Raw genomic sequence first — 14,537 nt, forward strand, 5'->3', positions numbered from 1 at the left:
TTTTTATACTTTTCTTTCTTTCAAACTATAGATGAAATGAAGAAAATATTAGTCACTTCTTAGAAATGCAAGGTTCATAGCCCACATGACTATGTGCTGTGAAATTTAAAAAAACGCTTTACAATAAATTACCATCTTGATCTAATGAAATAATGCATAAGAATTCTTATAGTGCATTATGGCTGATTTGTGATATTTTAAATTGCCCATTTATTCATAGTTTCAGAGTGAAGTACCTTTTTTGGTATTTCAGCTAAACATGTAACTCTTAACTTTAAATAACCAGTAAATTTACATAATCTATGCAGGTAAACTATATAAAGCATTTGTCATAAAATTTAAAACATGCTAATAATAATACATGTAATAGCTAAGTATATTCAGTATTTAGGACTTAAAAGTTATTTTACAAATATTGCTTTCGTGGGGAAATAAATGTATCTTTTTGTAATAAAATGCCACAGGAGTGACACAATTTTATTTAATTATTAGTAACTCCAGGACACACCTCTTAATATGTGGGGCCTAGAAATAATACGGCAATGACTGAAGTGGAAAGATCTTGCTCCTTAAAATTTGGTGGCTTGTTGAGCTGTCTGAATCATCTATGTCCTTCTCGCACATACCCCAATACATTTTATGATCACAAAAGAATTATTTTTAGATCTCTAAACTAGCCTCTTTCAGGCTAATATAACCACTTTGTTGTAAGATTTCTTCTTTTAAAGGGTATAAATGAAGAATTTAAATTTTCATGTGAAGAAAAAGGATATTATTTGGTCCTTGAAGTATTTGGGTCCATATTTCTACCTAGAAATCCTAACTATTATAGTCAAGTTGAACTGCAAGGGGAAAAAGCTTATAAATTAAGCTTTTTTTAAAAAAGGGCCATTTATTTATTTATTTTTATTTTATTTTTGGCTGCATTGGGTCTTTGTTGCTATCTGGTGAAACACTTTGACTTAAAACTGGAAGGAAATAAACAAATCGAATGGACACTATTTTGGATGCTTATAAGCTTTTAATAAATTTCAATATAGTCAGGCTTATGTCTCAATATTATATTTTCATTCACATCTTCAAATGGGCAATTATGTCCACATGATAAATATGTGGGGTTAATGATGATAATTTGCCACCTGTGTCATGAAGCAGCTCCTTTTCATCCTTATGTAAAAAATTCTGTAGTTTTCTTGGTAATTCTTTAGAGTGTAAAAAATCTGAATTAAAAGGAAAAAATTTTACACTATAAAAATCTCACTCTTGCCAAGAAATGAATTATACATAAGGTCTGAAAATAAGTAGAGTAGAAAAGAAGTAGAGATATATTTTAGACAGCAGATTGGATCCATTCAAAGAATTTGCAGGAATGCTTTCATTATGCTATGGTAGTAATAAATGGTATTGTGCCACAAACTTCGTAATAAAAATGGAATAGGTTTTAAACCAAAAGCTTGTTTGGTAACTTAGGCTCAATTTCTTGCCACTTCTGTATCCCTTGCAAAGGAGAATGCACTACATCTTTGTGAACAACCTGAATTTCTCTTGCCCTGGAAAACCATACAGTCCAACTTGGCTTTTGACACAGTCTAAACTACTCTGATTAGGTAAAGCTGATCTTAAGAGAAAAATTGGATACTCAGCAAACCCCAGCAGATATTTTGACACAATCTTGGAGCTGATAAGTCATCATAAATTTAAATATTACCTTTCCTAGTAGAAACCTCACTAATAAATGGTTTTGAATATTTTATGAATGACTGAGCACCCTACTTTGTTAATAAGTCCTCTGGAAAGCTATGACTTTTTGGGGATGGTTTTACTTTTGGAGGAAGGAGTGTTGAAGAGAAGGTACTGATGAGGTGTCATATAATTTTACAAGTTGCATAACTGCTTTTAACTACAAAACTATCTCTGATTATAATAACAATTGAGCTTGTAATTTTTTCTGAACAGCTGCTGCTACAGGGGGTCATTACCTTGGAGAGCTCGAAAATAATCGTACTCTTGGTACATGAGTTATGTAGTCTTGTGTTTTACAGCAAAGCACAAAGTTTAAAGCCTATAGAAGAATGTTATTTGAAAGCTGTCAAACCATGTTAAAAAAGACTGCATCGTCAAAAGGCCCTGGTGGCCACGATTCTGCATGTAGTCTTGTCTTATTCATTACAAAATGCATGTTTATAAAGTTCCACAGAGCATCCAATTCCCAGTTCACTTATATCAGCAAGACTTAACTTGCTCATTAATCTAAATTCTTTTGCAACTTTAATCTACATGTTTAATTAATCATAAAATGAGGCGGTAAGTAATTTCAGCAATGTGTGGCTTGTTATCAGATGCATTTAATCACTCTTCTGTGAGCTCATTTGGAAACACCTGAAGATGTCGAGTGCAGTCTGAATAAGCATAAATTATTCTTTGTCAGTGTACTTCACTCAACTAATAAGACATTAATTTAAAAGGCACTGTTTGTCATTTTCAGATCTTTACCAATATTTTTAGCTTAGCAATATAACTCTAATTGTATATATGATTCACAACTAGTGCCCGACATAGGAAAGGGTAAGAGTTTAATTCATTTTTCTTATTTACATGTAATTATGTCATGTAATCTTAGTTTTTAATGAGGATTAACCATCTTGTAAGTATTCATATGCTTTTGGAATAAGGTACTAATGAATTATAGTTGGAAAAATTATTTGTTGGTACAAAGGCTTGTGATTTCTTGTTGTTGCCTAGGTTAGGTCTGAAAAGACATGAGGTTTGGGAGAGTGTTTTGATTTGAGGATACAGGTATTTCATAGAGATTATATGATGCAGATGATAACCTTATAAAAATTCAAGTCAAACAGTTATATTCAGCTATCCCACATAATAACATATGTAATCCTTACATAGGATCAGGTAGCATAAGATAATGACAGTCCCATTTTTTTCCCTCTAGTGTCTTAAGAGTATTGCACAGTTGATGACAGCATTTTTAAAAAAAAGACGAGAAACAAGAACAACAATAAAAGCAAAAACACACTCATAGCTTCAGAGCAAAAAAAATTCGTGAGGGCTGAATGAGTTATATATCTCAATGCTGACATCGAGATATATTTTTATAGGAATAAAAATTGCATTTTATAGGATGTCATCACCTGTCCTCTTCATGCCATGAGAGCAGTGACACATGGTAAGAATAATTATCTCAGTGGAAACAAATTTATTTGCCGTGGAACATCCCTGTTTATCTTATGAACTTATCTCACTCATATGCTATCTATGGATTGTCAGCAGTGAGCCAGAGGGGATGATTCCCGAAAAGGGAATATTGGTTTGAGCTGAAATATAGCCATATTCTCCATTTTTATTTGATGTGCACATCTCCTGGGTTTCTTCCCTTTCTTCAGGGATCCTTTACACTTAGCTAACAGTTATTTATATGTCCATTTCTTGCCTTATGCCTCATCACTGTGTAAAAATCCTCCTTCCTGTTTTCCTTTCTAAGGGAAAACAAAATCCCAGGAAATCTCATTTGTACTGTTCAAGTCACATAGGCCATCGCAGCACATTGCAATGAAATGCCATTTACCCTTATTTCACTTAAGGCACTATAAATTGTTTTCTTAGAACCACTGATGAAAACTTCACATCTTCTTTAGAATCATTCTTGAGAAACAACATTTCATTTAAACTTAACTTTCTTGGTAAGAATACTTTTCTCATTCCTGTAAAATCTTAGTGAATAGACATATACAGTCTAATATGAAGGCTTGCTGTCAGTTTTTCTTGATAAGAAACCTCAAACTTCCCTAACTCCCCTTCCCTTGGCAAAACCTGAGATAATTTTTTCCAGACAGATTTATTTTCTAACTTGTTTTGGTGCAGAGAAAGAACACAGTGTTCCCCCCTCTCATCCCAACTGATGTGCAAGAGGCCTGCCCTATTGTCCTGTTAAGTTCCTCTACACGAATACAATGATTTATTTTATAAAATGCTATATATTAACTGTAGCTATTTGTCTATATTATGTACTTCAAGAGGAAAATGATAAATTCAGTTCCATGCAGCTCTTATACCCTCAGATGTTTGGATATATGCTGATGCAGATATATATATATATATATATATATATATATATATATGTATATTCACAATGTTACCCAAAACACACATACACTGACACTTTTGCCCAGTCACAAACAACAAGGACATACCACTTGAACATGCTTCTTTCATGGAGACCTCACAGTTGTTTAGAATGCACAGTACCCAGAATGAGGAACTGCTCCAGTGGGTGCAACTGAATGAGTGGATCTTCCATACCCAGCTGAACTGACAGAGATGGTTAGCAAGGCTCTGATTTTAATGCACAACTTCTGTGGCTGAAGGACAGCATGCTGGTAAAGAAAGTGATTACTGGTGGCAGAGAGGGGTGGGTGAAGAATGAGTTAGGAGCTTGTGCATTGTGGTGTCCACTAGCAGCGTGCTCAGGGGGAGGGTTTGGAAGTCCTGAGTCATCAAAGTCTTCAGCTGCAGTGGGACTTCAGGCTCAGCAGATGAATGAGAATGTCACAGTGCAGTTGGTTACAGGCAATGCTTCTGACTTCTTACTGCAAGTCTCAATATCTTATTTATGTTAAATGTAAGAGAGCAATGATGTATTCAGTTATGCTTTGTGCTACCTCAGGAGAAAGCCTAATATCTCCCTCTCTCCTTCCTCCCCCCAGTTTCTTAAACAAATGAAATTCCATTCTAATTTTTACTAAAAAATCCATGTGTTATTTCCTATAAACACTTACATAATTTATGCCCACCCATCTTTCCTTTGAATTCAGGTTTTGTCTATGAACATTGCTTGCTTTTTTATAGTAGGCTTGTTTTTCTTACTCATTTGAAATTGGCTTTTATTAGAAGATCATTTAGGCATATCAGTACAGTACATTTGGTGGCTTTATAAGCAGTTCTGCTGCTAGATGTTCAAAGCTCTGCTCAGATGACATTTTTATGGATCCACACAGCCTTGCTCATATATGAAAAGAAGGTATTGAGTTATACAGATGATTAAGTTATTTCTCTCAAATTTCTATGGGAATGGGTTGACTTGAAGTTGTGTTACTTTCCTAGTGCCCTCAGCTTAGAAACTTTGTGTATTTTTTTAGGCAGCACCTGCATCACTTATATTCAGGAGAACATAATAATACGTGCAGTTTTAGAAACTGTCTGTATTTTCCCCATTACCCCTAATTCATAGGATTGGCATGATTACAACTCTTGTTGTCATCATATTAACAATGTGTTATAGCCACTAATAATAATTTTTCATGCATACTTCCAAGTACTGTATTTGAAGATCCCAGACTTCATATATAGTAAATGAGGAAGTAATTTATAACTTTCACATTGAATTCTTGCTTTTTCAAATTTGTGCTTACCCTTTTGTAAAGCATATGACCTACTTAAAAAAGGCTAATAGTCAGTTACCTGTTTTTTAGTATTTTTAAATCTATATCACAAAAAGACTTCTTTGAAGTATACACAGGGATGTATTTGTAGGCAATTTCCAACTAACTAACAGGAGAAGTTCAGAAAGTTTGTTGTTTGGAATTTGGAATGGATATTTTTATAGAAAATATGTTATAGATGGTGATTTGATTACTTGTGCAACCTACTGAAACCCATTTAACCTTATAATATGGCTGAATTATACTATTGAGAGTACTGTAGTAGCTAACTACTGCCTGTTGAGTGGTTTTGGTATGAAATCTCATTTTGAAATCTAACCTCAATAACATTCCTTTGACCAATTTTTGATGGTGGGATTTGACATTTCCTACTTCCGCTCTGCCAGTGCACAATAGTGGAAATGAAACACTCCTTGAAATGGAATTTGGGAGGACTTCCTGTTGTCCCTAGCTATGGAAAGAAAGTAACTGGGTATTCTGGCTGAAGTAAGAGGGAATGGATGACCCTGGCATGAAGATGTATATCTGTTTACAAATAAAGGGCATCCTACTGGAGGTTTATATATTTTGAGAATGAAGAAAGAGCATTTCCTAATTTTACACTGATGAGCCAAAAGGGTGGAGAAGATCAATACTTCTGCCCATTCACTATGCTTTACAGTATATTCCAAGTATTTTCATTGTATATCTTCTACTTTCTCCCCCACCCCACTCCCATAAGTTTGGCTTTTGGTTTTTAAATGGTAGCACTGGTGATAGTAGTTCAGTTTCTAATATCAGAACAGTTTGGGAATGTATTATTAATTAGATTTATATAAGATGCAGTGATATATGCAGCTGAGGTTGACTCAAAATTAAATACAAGTGGCTCACCTTATCCGAGGATTCTGCATCCGCGGATTCAACCAACTGGAGATCGAAAATATTTGGAAAAAGAAATTCCAAAAAGTTCCCAAAAGCAAAACCTGAATTTGCCATGCACTGGCAACTGTTTACATAACATTACTGTTTAACTACATTATGTCCTTTGAGAGTATCCGAAGAAAGTCATATGAAAGTGCAAATAGGTAATGGAAAGTTTATTTGGTCACATGTAAAACATCGTCCTGAATCTCAGCAGTTGAATTATATTCACCCCTTTTACTTCAAATCTGGCAAACTGTATGTATTTTTTGATTGCCAAGGGGAAAGTATGAAAAAAGGAGAGTAGTGGGGAGAAAATGAGAGAAGTGGTATGTTAAAAGGCTCTAAAGATTTAAGTTGTCATAGAAAACAGTTTGATGAATTATGGGTAAAATAGAATTTAGTTTCCCAAAGAAATACATGGCTCAAAGTGTAGGGGGGAAGTGCTTGGCAATACAAGCCATGTATTTTTCTTAACCTGGGAAGTTTGAAAAAAAAAAAAAAGACACATTTGGCAAAGTGAAAACTCAGCTGACTTCATGCCTACTAAGTGAAGAATCTGATTCTTTATCATCCAAGCACATAGTTGGGTAACTCACAAACAGAGCTACCCAGTGTATAGGTTGCAATGGCAAGAAGCCAACAGTGAAATCAAATTCATAAGCACCCTATAGAAAACTCCTCAAATTACTGCTGTGCTGTTGCCAGCTGTATTGCCAGAGAACAAGAGCTGTACAGATTTCTATGGAATGACTGGGTTACTTAACACCGCTTGATTGGCTCTGTTCCTGCCCCTGTTCTCTTTGGCTGACAGCTGACCACCATACTGGTTTGGTTTGGAATAAGACTGAAGTGAACATAACCACTTATATGCACCTTCCTCTTGAACACTTCTCTCCCTTCCTGCCACCCAAAACCCACACATACCCTATATATCTTGCAAAAGGAGAGATAAATATTACTGAGTTTATTTAAGTAAAGTGTACTGGGTGGCACTATGCTGTCCAGTTATTCTACAGATCCATCAGATTTTTAGGAGAAGAGTTATTTCCTCGATCTTTTATTTGTAAGTGCCTGAATTTATTGAATGTGAAACATATCTTAAATCCTTTAATTTTACTAACTTTTTTTCATTTTACATCATTGCATGCTTCATGATCCTAGAGCTAGACTGGTTATCCAGAAGCCATATAATCTTACTCTCTTGCCCTTGGATAATCTCTGATAGGTAGCTACTTCTGTCTATAGTATTTCAAATAAGGAGATATCACAAGATACCCAGAAGGGCACTAGATGGCTTCAATTGCTACACTGCATGAATTAGAGAAAGCTTTGAATGAGCAAGGTGGTTGGTTGGCCCTTTTCCTGTTATACAAAAGCTCATGGATTCACATGTCCTAGTTTCCATTAAGTTAGCAGGCTTTTAAACTTTTTTGACTGTGATTCAGAGTAAGAAGTAAATTTCTGATCTGACCCAGTATGCAATCTAATATAACCAAAGTAAAAAGTTTACATGAACAATACTTATCCTTAATATGTGCAATGTGTTTTATTTTCTCTTTTCTTCCCTATCCTTGCCTCTTTTTCTTTGCTTCCTCTCTCCTCAGTTCCCTTCTCTCCTTTTGAATAAAAAATGCTGATTCATACTCAGAAAATTGACTTTATCACTCATTCAATCCATAGTTTGAAAATATTGCATTAAAGTAAGCACTTTTAAAAAAAGTCTTGATCTGTATGTTCTTTGGTCTAAGATTTTTTTTTTTTAATTGAAGCATAGTTGATGTACAGGTCTACCGTTGTAGACCTGCGTCTTCACCTGAGTCTCCTACACAAGATACTAATTCCATTGCCTGTTTATCATTAGAAAGGTAAATTTTGTACTCCGCTAGTGGCATATATAGCCTGTTAATAACACCATGTTCTAAGTGCTTAATTGTGCCAGATGTTGTGTTAATGCTTTATATATATTTGTCATGAGAATTTTATTATTTAATCATCCTTATTACCCTGTGAGGTAGAAACTGTTATTACACCCATTTTTATAGTTGATGAAATTGAGACTCAGAGTGTTCTGTCAACTTTCTTGAGTAACAGAATGATAGAGGTTGATTTCAAAATTGAGATTGTTTGTCTTCATGACCATGCTTTTTCCCTCAACTCTAATACGTTCTTAATTTTAGCTCTAAAAAAAGTTAAGTACTTTTGTGAAGAGTATATATATATCATAAAGAAAAGCAGACTTGTGATGATGGTCACCACATAGTTTTAATAATGTAAATTGAAACTTCTTGATAAAATAATTTTCACTCTGTAAAGAAAAATAGAAAGGACAGAAGAAAGAAAAAAAGCGCACCTCTCCAGAGCCATGGATATAAAAACTTGCTGTTCTATTTAAATCTTATATAATTGAATCTTGTAAAAGTCTTCTTTTTAAGGAAAAAAGAAATAGATATACATGGAATTACATCTTATGCTACAGGCCAGGATATTTTAGCAAGCCAGAGGAACTCAAACACGAATGAAGAGTGGAATTTTCCTTTCGTTTTCTATAATAAATAACTATGTTTGTTGGACAGAAAAACGGAGGAAAAAATGACCATCATGCCTGGTTTTGAAGAAAAACGTGTTTATATGTGTAATACATTGGATAAATTGTTTGGGATCACTTTGACTATGCAGAAATGTGACCATTGAAATTCTTAAGCAAGGTGTGGGGCTATCGGTTCCATGAAACTAATTAAGTCAAATAAGAATTAGTATTTTTGAGGACAATTGACTTACCTCATTTTTTTCAATCTCTGTGAAAGGGGAAATATTTTAGAAAAAAAATAGTGGGTACATTTGGTTTTTATGACCTTTTCTTCCCTGTCCCCAACCCCTGCCACATTCCTAGGTTTAGTACTAGACAGTTTCCCTCTTTCCTCCATTCTCTCTTTCTCTTCTCTGCTATCTTCCTTCTCTTCTCCTCTCCTGTGACTTTCCTCTCTGTCCCTGCTACCCTCCTCTCTACCTTCTCATCTCCTCTGCCCCTTCTTTCATTTTTCATTCTTACATACAATCCTTATAATCTCCATTATCAACTTCATTCTCTTAGATTTGTGAATCTTCTAGGTAAGGTGCAAATGGACCTTGTTTCTGTTTATTAAATTGGTAATCTAGAAAAATAACATCCTTTCTACCTACTTGCATCTCTCTCTTTCTCCCATAAACCAAACATACACTTTCAGAAGAAATCTTTTGTCTTATTTTTGGAAACTGTTGAAATGTTGCTTCCTACTTCATATCTTCTTGGGAGTAAGATGTGTCTATGGTCATTGTATGATCATTAAAGAGAAAAATCAAAGATTCCATACTAAAAATTGGCATTGACCCAGATACTTCTGCCGCACTAACTAAAAATGAACCTTTGCAGACACACTTTTATACAAGGAGATGGACTTGTTCGATATGTAATTGCTATGTGATGCTATCCCAGAGGAGAATTTGAAAGCAGGCAGGTGTGCTAGATCTAAGCCTCATTGAACTCGAGGTCAGGAATCTAAAACTAGCCTCCTCAAGGGTACTCAGACAAAGTGGAATAAGAGGAACTTGGATTCAAAGATACTACAACAAAAACATTCTTTGAAGTCCAGAGGAAGTTAAGAAGGAGTACTTTCAGTGATGGTAGAGTGTAATAAGAGCATGATCGGTAATAGATACATGATTGAGATATGTTGATAAAACTCTAAAATACTGCTGTGAGTAGACAGATTTGGTTTGTGAATAAAGATATAAAAACACTCACAGACACGGGCTGCAACTGTGTTGGGCAAACACACAAATATACAAATCATGGGGTAATTTTGAGTGTGTTGGTAGAGTGAGATGCAGAACAAGAAGTAAAGCATATATATATTCAGATAAGATCTGAGACAAAGGAGAGCAACAATTCCCTATTAGTTGGGTCAGAATTTTCAGAGTTGGTGGATTGTATGTTACAGTTTCTCTGATTTATTGAATCTAAAGTAATAGGTAAAATGTTACTCTTGTCTTGTTTATATATTTTAACTTGAATCTTTAGGTAGAATCCAAGCTTATATATCTTTAGACATGGATTCTATTCTTGATTCAAGATTCTTCTGGACCTTAGGATCATGTAAATGCTGTCAAGATATCACCTCCCTAAAGCACCACTGTTCAAGTATCTTTTAAATTAGCTAAAATAAATGGATTTTTTTTTTTTTTTTTTTTGCGGTACGCGGGCCTCTCACTGTTGTGGCCTCTCCCGTTGCGGAGCACAGGCTCCGGACGCGCAGGCTCAGCGGCCATGGCTCACGGGCCCATGCGCTCCGCGGCATGTGGTATCCTCCTGGACCGGGACACGAACCTGTGTCCCCTGCATCGGCAGGTGGACTCTCAACCACTGCGCCACCAGGGAAGCCCGGCATCAACTATTTTTAACATGTTCATTTAATTTGACTCTTGGGAAAGGGATCTTTTGAGGCAAAGGGTCTTTGATGACAAAAGATATCCTAAAATCCTAAAGTTTCTACTTCTTGCTGTCCCACTCCAAGTTTCATTAGATAATAATTACCAATTTTTAAACAAAATACTAAAAAAAAGATGAAGTTGCATGTTTAAAAATATAGAGGAGCTATCTTTTTTGTAACTTAAAAAATTTGTGGAGATTTCATCAAGCATCTAGCACTGTGGTTGATTTATAACAGATGCTCAATAAATATTATTGAAATGAAATGTGGAAATAAATATGTGCATTTTCATTTATTCATTCTTTGTTTAATCAACAGACATTTACTGAGGGCTTACTATGTCCCAGATAGATATGTTTGAGATTTAAATGTGAATACCATACTAAAGCCCAGCCGTTAAGTAGCTTAAAAATCTAATGGAGAGACAGGTAAAAAGAGAAATTATAATAACATATTAGATTTAGAATTGAGATATAAATGAAATAAGATACACAAAAATTTGAAATTTGCCAGGGAGAGTTGGGGGAAGGCTTCTTTGAGTAGGCTAACATTTGAGCTGCTTCTTAAAGGCATAATAGTGAGTTACTTAGAGGGGATGTGGAGATAGAAAGAATATTCTAAGCTGAGGGCATAGCATTTGTAAAAGCACCTAGACGTTGAAAGGGCCTGATATATTTTAATAATTGTAAGAGTTCAATATCATTGCCACATTTGGGGCAGAAGGGATAGGGAGAGGGATTAGGTTGAAAATAAGAGTTTTTGGTGACGCAGTTGATTATTTCCTGATATAACCTGGAAAATGTTTTATTTCAACTAATTAATTTCAGTAAGATGGGCATTTTTCTAGGAAGTTACCCATTTTATTAGAATCTCCATGATATACCTTTTAGTGCCTTTTATATAGCAAAGGAGATGTTAAGCTATTAAAGTGATGAAGTTGTGCAGAGTGTGATATGATACAAAAGCAGTTTGGAATGATGTACTGAAAAAATTGCTAGTCACCTTTCCTTAAGGTAGTCCTTTTTGAGTTGCTTTTGGAACTTACCTATACTTTATCAGCCAGTTAATTTGCTAGACAACTTATAGGTCAGTCAAATAGTTCTAAATCCTAAGAAGTAAAAGCACTGAGTGGTAACATAAATACACTTTATTTATGGTTAATAGTTTTTATTTCTATTTTTAAGAGAAAATATGCAAAACATGTGAATGCGTATCATCTCTCTAGCTTCAGGAAAATGTTAGCTGGGTATATTTTTGTTTTCCTCATTTCTGTGAGCTACTTATGATGTACACTTTTATGACTTTATTCTAGATGTGGGTTTCATTTTCACATAAGGAGAAGGTCAGGCTTTACAATGTTTGTCATTAAAAAATATTTTTTTTTCTTCCAGAGAAACATCTCAGAGGTTCCAGGCTTCGTTTTAGAGAAATTATAGTTCTTTTAACTTTAAATTGCTTCGGTAGGTCACAGCCAGATTTTAGAGAGCATGATGTGCTTTACAAGTTGAAAAGTTTTCCACCAAGTAATAGCAGCAGTGAAAATTGTCAGAGAAACAACTAATTAATCTCTGCTCCTTTACAGCTGTTTAATGCAATGCATAACTAAAAGTCCTGTTAAATTAATTAATGATTTCAATTACGAACTTTTCTCCAAAATGTTATGATTCGTATCAGGCTGATAATGCAGTGACCTGGGAGTGTGAAATCTGTGTTATGAAGAGAGTCGCCAGTTAATTGATTCACAAATTATTTAAAGTTTGTTGCACTCAAGGGAGTGCTCAGTTTCATGACAGTCATTTCTTAAAGTGTACAAACTCCTTTTTCACCTTAAGAATGTCTGCAGTTATTAAGCACGATAAAATGCCAACATGTTTCCGGGCCTATGAGTAATCTTAACATTTATGATTTAGAATCTGTAGGTGAATATGTGGAGATTAAATCTATGTTGGAAGGAGAGAAAAGTTAGCTAAATTATCAATGACTCTTGTGGCAGTGTTTTCATTGTTTTTGATTTAGTAATTTTAAATAGTTTTCTAAACATCACTCCATAATTTTTCTTTTTGCATTTGCTATACATGGAGCATATTTTATGTTGAAAGACAATATAGTTATTATTTTAAAGAAATTTTGAATGGGTAAATAACACAGTATAAATTGTTTTGATGATTGGTGTCTAAAGCATTTGGATTTCTGATAGGTCTAAAATGCCAGCCTTAAATGTTAGAGAAGGTGCTGACTTCTCAATGCAAGAAAATAAATTTCTATAGGCCACCTTGAGTCTTTTTTATAGCATACAGGAAAAAATTAAGAGAGTCATATGTACTTCCTTCTAGTCTGGTTATTTTACCCATAACTTAAATAACAAATAAAAGTGTACATATGTTCAAGGAGAAGGGAGGGAATCAATAATATCATTAATATTTTATAGTACATTTATTAAAGTTTTATTAATGTTTGTATACTGGGCTTAGGCTGATTTCAGAGTGGAAGATATGGCCATAGTGAGAATCTTTTCTTGACTGCCCATGGTGAGCTGAGGTAGAAGCGGGAGAGAGGTGGTACTTGAGGAAAGATTCTTAAGCAGGAGCAGTAGGTAGCAGAGAGGTCTCTGGCCATGAGTAGTGGCTCTATTATTAGTGGGCTCTATAATCCTTTCTGTTCCATACACATATTTGGGCTTAATGAATAGCTAAAAAGTCTAGTGCTTTTAGAGTGAACAATATCCTTAGCAGTTTCACTCCAATTTGATAGGCAGTGTAAGAAAGACATTTTTAATTTAATATGAAAAACAAAGTTTTCTTTAGAGAAATTTGCCTCTCAGCTCTGAATTGGTAGCTGTATTTACAGTATGGAGCAGGAAGCTTGTATTTTGGACAATGTTTGTAAATTTTACTTATCCTGGTGACTCTTCTGTTTTACTTTTCTCATTTTTTCTGCCCAAGAAAATTACCTAAAGAAAAGACAAATAGAGAAACAGTATTATTAAAAATAAGTTTATCTCCGTTAAACTTGCTGCAGGGCAAAAAGAAATGGACTTGAAAGGGAAGTAAATTTATACTAATTTTTGCATTGTAAGAAATGTACTATTTCAGACATTGACTGACTGCTTCTGTTTTCTAAAATTAAGGAGCCTATAATCTCAGCACCATTAACAAGTGCTGTCATTCAGATACACAGTGTCTGGCTGATTTAAATAAAATGAAATGAAGATAGTTGTTTCTGGTCCCTTGGCTTCACTCATTGCCATAAACATATGCTCTGCGTCCCGCTTCTTTCCATCTTATTTATGACTTTAATTTGTTGTGTGGGCTGCGCTAGAAATTAAATTTAATATAATTCTCCAAGGGACCCTGTCATATAATAACATGGTAATTTCTGTGTATCCTTTTGAAAAATGAGGAAATTAATTCTTCCTGACATGTTCTAATTATTCCAGTGTGAACGGCAAATCCGTTTTTCCTAGCCCCTGAAGTGTTATAGGCAAGTGGCTGGTGTTCAAAGCTGGGGTGCTAATGCTGACCAGCAGTGCGTTTAATTTGAAACATGAGCAGACACCTTTCAACACACCTTTGTAATATTGGAGTACTTTACAGAAATTAATTCACTACTTATTTGGCAGCTTAGCCTTGGGGTTATGTTTTTTTATTCATCAATACTATAGTCATGTTAACATAATGTTTCCTGTTTCCTTCAGTGCTTGGTGTCTGTGTGT

At 34.7% G+C, this 14,537-nt stretch overlaps 1 protein-coding gene across 21 annotated transcripts in view; it reads left to right on the plus strand.

The window, feature by feature from the left end:
• Window positions 1-14,537, plus strand: part of SOX6 (SRY-box transcription factor 6) — a 620,530-nt gene that overhangs the window by 127,412 nt on the left and 478,581 nt on the right. Inside the window, exon 1 of one of the 21 annotated variants that reach the window (XM_089915117.1) lies at window positions 1-14,537. This exon is cut by the window's right edge and continues 34,698 nt beyond it. The exons of the other annotated variants lie outside the window; for them this stretch is intronic. The gene's annotated coding sequence lies outside the window, so the exon portion shown is untranslated. 21 annotated transcript variants of the gene reach the window in all.

This window comes from Delphinapterus leucas, chromosome 7, assembly GCF_059928025.1.
Source record: "Delphinapterus leucas isolate spDelLeu-1000000601 "Yukka" chromosome 7, BTC_Dleu_Yukka2, whole genome shotgun sequence".
Classification (NCBI taxonomy): Eukaryota; Metazoa; Chordata; class Mammalia; order Artiodactyla; family Monodontidae; genus Delphinapterus; species Delphinapterus leucas.